This window comes from Lepidochelys kempii, chromosome 4 (genome assembly GCF_965140265.1).
Source record: "Lepidochelys kempii isolate rLepKem1 chromosome 4, rLepKem1.hap2, whole genome shotgun sequence".
Taxonomy (NCBI): Eukaryota; Metazoa; Chordata; order Testudines; family Cheloniidae; genus Lepidochelys; species Lepidochelys kempii.
Genome location: NC_133259.1, coordinates 105,685,370 through 105,690,872, shown reverse-complemented (window position 1 = coordinate 105,690,872; position 5,503 = coordinate 105,685,370). Strand labels below are relative to the sequence as shown.

At 44.5% G+C, this 5,503-nt stretch overlaps 1 non-coding gene across 1 annotated transcript; it reads right to left on the bottom strand.

The window, feature by feature from the left end:
* Nucleotides 1–2,782: 2,782 nt before the first annotated feature.
* TRNAE-UUC (transfer RNA glutamic acid (anticodon UUC)) lies at nt 2,783–2,854 on the bottom strand. Its single transcript has one exon. It is a non-coding gene; the product is annotated as a tRNA-Glu (tRNA).
* Nucleotides 2,855–5,503: the final 2,649 nt, after the last annotated feature.

Below are 5,503 nucleotides of genomic sequence, written 5' to 3'. Positions count from 1 at the left end.
CCCCAACCCTGAAGCCGGAGAAGGCAGCTCTGGTGAATGTACATTTGTAAGTACAGTACAGGGTTTAAAAGCAATAGTGTTTCATGTTTGATTTGCCCTGAAGAATTGGGATGCATTCGCGGCCAGTACAGCTACTGGAAAAGTCTGTTAACGTGTCTGGGGATGGGGCGGGAATCCTCCAGGGACATCTCCATTAAGCTCTTCTGGAGGTACTCTGAAAGCCTTTGCAGAAGGTTTCTGGGGAGGGCTGCCTTATTTCGTCCTCCACGGTAGGACACTTTACCACGTCAAGCCAGTAGCAAGTAGTCTGGAATCACTACAGCACAAAGCATGGCAACAAATGGTCCTGGGTTTTGGTCACATTCGAGCAACATTTGGTCTTTATCTTTCTGTGTTAGCCTCAGGAGAATGATATCATTCATGGTCACCTGGTTGAAATAGGGGAATTTTTGTAAGGTAACAGTAAAAGGACCCTGTTAATGCTGGGTTGTTTGTGCTTGGCTAAAAGGGATCATCCCACAGAATAGCCATGTTGTGGGGTGAGGGGAGGTGTGTACTGCACATCCACTCGAAAACCGCAGGCCCTCCTTTTTAAATGTGAAACCCAACCGGCATTGCTTGCTATGGGAAAGGATGGCGCTGCAGTTTGAAACCATTCCGACATATTATGAAGGTGGAAGAAGCCAACCCTGAGTACCAAAAGGCTTACCATGGCTGCTTAGAAACCAAATTCTGTTGCCCAGCCATTTGTGATGTGTCACCATACTGGCAGGTGCTCAATATAAAAGGCAAAATGCAACCTTGTACCTAAAGCACATGTGCTGTGTGCTGTGAATTGCTTGATTCACTGTGAAAGAGTCTCCCTTTTGTTCTCAGAAATGTATCATCTTAAATTTTACTCTCCCTTTTTATCTCCTCCCAGGTGCAAATGTTTCTATGCTCCCCCTATCATCTCCGTCCCTGAGGTTTTCACAGATTAGAAGGTGGGGAAAAAACGCACTCACGATGACATGTTTTCCGAGCTCATGCATTCCTCCTGCCCTGATAGGGCACAGCTTAATGCATGGAGGCATTCAGTGGCAGAGACTGGAAAAGCATTAAGTGAGCATGAGGCAGGAGGTGATGCTGAGGCTAATGGGGGAGCAAACAGACATGATGAAGCATCTGTTGGAGCTGCAGAAAAGCCAGCAAGAGCACAGACCCCCGCTACATCCATTGTATAACTGCCTGCCCTCCTCCCCAGGTTCCATATCCTTCTCACCCAGATGCCCAAGAACGCGGGAGTTAGGCTCCAGGGAACCCAGCTGCTCCACTCCAGAGGATGGCCCAAGCAACAGAAGGCTGTCATTCAAACAGTTTGATTTTTAGTGTGGCTACAATAAGCAATGTGGCCTTGTCCTTCCCTCCTCTCCCATCCCACCCCACCCGGGCTACTTGTCAGTTATCTCACTTTTTAAAAAATTAATAAAGAAAGAATGCATGGTTTCAAAACAATAGTGACTTTATTTCCTTTGCCAGCTGTGATTGAATGGGGGAGGGTGGTTGGCTTACAGGGAATTAAAATAAAAAAAGTTTGCAGCAAGGAGAAACACACACAACTGTCACACCAAAGCCTGGCCAGTCATGAAACTGGTTTTCAAAGCCTCTCTGATGCGCAGCATGCCTAGCTGTGCTCTTCTAATTGCCCTGGTGTCTGGCTGCTCAAAATTGGCCACTAGGCGATTTGCCTCAACCTCCCACCTCGCCATAAACGTCTCCCCATTACTCTCTCAGAGATTATGGAGCACACAGCAAGCAGCAATAATGGGAATGTTGGTTTTGCTGAGGTCTAACCTCATCAGCAGACAGCACCAGCGAGCTTTTAAATGTCCAAAGGCACATTCTACCACCATTCTGCACTTGCTCAGCCTATAGTTGAACTGCCTCTTACTACTGTCCAGGCTGCCTGTGTACGGCTTCATGAGCCATGGGAGCAAGGGGTAGGCTGGGTCCCCAAGAATAACTATTGGCATTTCAACATCCCAACATTTCAACATTTAATGGACTGGGAACCAAGAAACCTATAGTAATGGCTTTGTAAAGTATGTATAATTCCTGTATGGACACATGTATTTAAAGAACATTTTGTTACTACCTTTTGAGTTTTTGGCTAGCTGTTCTTCAAACTCCTTTTTGGCTCTTCTTCTTACATTTTTACACTTAATTTGGCAGTGTTTATGCTCCTTTATATTTACCTCACTAGGATTTGACTTCCACTTTTCAAAAGATGCCTTTTTATCTCTCACTGCTTCTTTTACATGGTTGTTAATCCACGGTGGCTCTTTTTCAGTGTTTTTTAATTTTGGGTATACATTTAAGTTGAGTCTCTATTATGGTGTCTTTGAAAAGTGTCTATGCAGCTTGCAGGGATTTCACTCTAGTCACTGTGCCTTTTAATTTCTGTTTAACTAACCTTCTTGTTTTTACATAGTTCCCCTTTCTGAAATTAAATGCCACAGTGCTGGGCTGTTGTGGTGTTCTTCTCACCACAGGAATGTTAAATGTTATTATATTATGGTCACTATTTCCAAGCAGTCCTGTTATAGTTACCTCTTGGACCAGATCCTGCACTCCACTCAGGACTAAATCGAGAGTTGCCTCTGGATTCAAATGTGCAAGAATTAGTACTTTTCTGCTAAAGTTTTTCAGTCAGATTACACAAGGATTCTTTCTCATTTCATAGAAGATTAGGGTTGGAAGAGACCTCAGGAGGTCATCTAGTCCAACCCCCAAAATTTCACTGTTCTCATACCGGGAGTTGAACCCAGGCCACCTGGGTGAAAACCAGGAATCCTAACCACTAGACCATATGGGAGCTGATATTTGAGGAGTTATATAGTTACATAAGTATATACAATGTAAATGTTTGCTATTACATTGTTTTCACTTATCTGTGTCCTGTTATAATGTATGTAACATTCAGTGGCACAAGTACAGTGGTACAGTCCGATAGGCCATACCAGTAAGATATTTATAGCTGGTACAGCGTACTGGAAAGACAAAGGAGAAGCCCGCCCCCAGCCCCGCTGTGACACTGTATTTCAGGGGAACACCCTGCATCCCCATGTTCATCCTTATGACATGGTTATGTTGGACTAGATTGATAACTGGTATATTTCTGATATGGGCAATGTAAGAAAGAGTGACTCCACAGCAGACCCCAGAATTTGGCCTGACCATTAGAAAGAAATATGTTTCTCAACCACCCTGCTGAGTCTGTGCTAATTGAAATTGCCTGTCAGTTTTACAAGATCAGTGTTAATTGTAGAAGCACATCCAGAGACAAAGAGATTGTTCTAAAAGTAACAAGATAATAGCTGCCTTTATGGCTGGTACAACTTTGTTTTCCTGAACTCTGAATAAGATGTGTGAACCCCTCACTCTTGCATGCTTATCTTGTTCGTTTCCTTTTAGATATAATAAGTGGGATGAATAGACTTATTGAAGTCTGCCATGTCCCACTGATTTTAGAACAGTTTGTTAAAGGATGGGTAGATGATAAAATGCAGATGTGACAGGATATACATTGGAGTGTGATTGTATGCATGTATGTATGATTGAATGAGGAATGAAAGATTAAAGGTTGAGGTGCCAGCCTTAAAATAAGATCGTCTGGCTAAAGAAAGCAGTGGACGAGATGGCACAGGTATGCCCTCAGGGTTATCAGGCTAAGGACAAGAGGGCTGAAGAACAAGATAACAACATACTGTCATTTTGTCATTTCTGTGCCATCTGCATGATTGACTATCACCTCAAACATGAGAACAGTGATTGATTATCATTTCAAACATGAAAACAACATGATGAAGCAAACCCTTTAAACTTGTATGAGAATAAATCCCTATAAGAACAGACCCTGAAGACTGAGGACTTTGGGTCTGATTCTGCAAACCAATCCCCAGCAGCATCGGATGCACATCTGACAAGGCCCTGCTCCACCCTCATGTCCAGGCCACCTGGCCAGTGACTTGGCACGAGCAACTCCTAGGCTGGTAACTATAACAACTTTGCAGAACTTGTGTGTGTGTATGAGTGAATGAGATGTTATAGCTATAACTGATTGCTTACTCTGATTCTTTCTGTATTCAAAATAAATGTGGCATTTTGCCTTATCCCCTTTAATAAGATCCTGCTGGTTTTTATTTTATTGGTATAACAATTGTGTGGTATCCAATGCAAAGTTTGTCATGTCGGGTGTCTTCGGAAGGCTCACAATGCACTGAGCATTGTTGTTATGGTAATATTACAGGTTGTAATTTCATGTATGTAGTTATGAGGCTGAAAATGTGTCGTCATGGCTTAAAACAAGTCCAGGCAAAACTCCAGAAAGAGGGGCAGTTCACACCTCATCAGGGCATGCAAGGGGCAAACCCAGCCCAGCCGCACAGGAACAAAGGACACTGGCCTAGGCAGCAACAAAGGATCTGTTGGACTCTCAAGTGAGTCACCCCCCTTCCCTTGGTCAGTTTGGGACTACGATGAGGTAATGCTCACCTGACCTTGAAGGGAGGGCAAAGCCAAGAGGGAAGAAAGAACATGATAAAAGGGAGAGACGTTTGCCATACTCTTCTTCTCTCTTCCACCTCCATCTACAGACACCACCACCAAACAATTGAAGCACTGATCAAAGGGGAGAGCCTGGCTGAAGGGCAACCAGCCAGCCTGTGGTGAGAAGCATCTAAGTTTGTAAGGGCACTGAAAGTGATAAGATCAGGTTAGAATGCATTTTGCTTTTATTTCATTTGACCAAATCTGACTTGTGCTTTGACTTATAATCACTTAAAATCTATCTTTTGTAGTTAATAAATTTGTTTGTTTATTCTACCTGAAGCAGTGCGTTTGGTTTGAAGTGTGTCAGAGACTCCCCTTGGGATAACAAGCTTGGTACATATCATTTTCTTTGTTAAATTGATGAACTCATATAAGCTTGCTGAATCCAGGGGGAATAATTGGACACTGCAAGACAGAGGTTCCTAGGGTTGTGTCTGGGATTGGAGATACTGGCTAGTGTCATTCAGTTGCACAATCCAAGCAGCAGCTGGCCAAAAGTGCTCACTCATGTAGCTGGGAGCAGCTTTCATGCCAGAGGCTATGTGTGAACAGGAGTGGGGGTTCTCACAGCAGAGTAGGGTAAGGCTAGCTCCCAAAGTTGAGGATTGGAGTGACCTAGCAGATCACTGGTTTAGATAACAACAAGGGAACATCACACCCGCCCCCTGCCCTTCCACGGAGCTGCGTCTCCTCCATCTGTACAGTATCCCCGCCGGAGGACAGGGCTGGGTTGGTTCTGGGGACGGTACAGGCACCAGAGGAGCTGCCAGAAGTCTGCTCCTTTCCCCACTGGGGACTGCAGTGGGGAAAAGGAGTAGAACACCAGCAGCTCCTCCGGCACAGCTGTACTGCTCCCAGCTCCACCCTCCGGCAGGGCTGCTGTACAGACAGAGGAGACACATCTCAGTGAAAG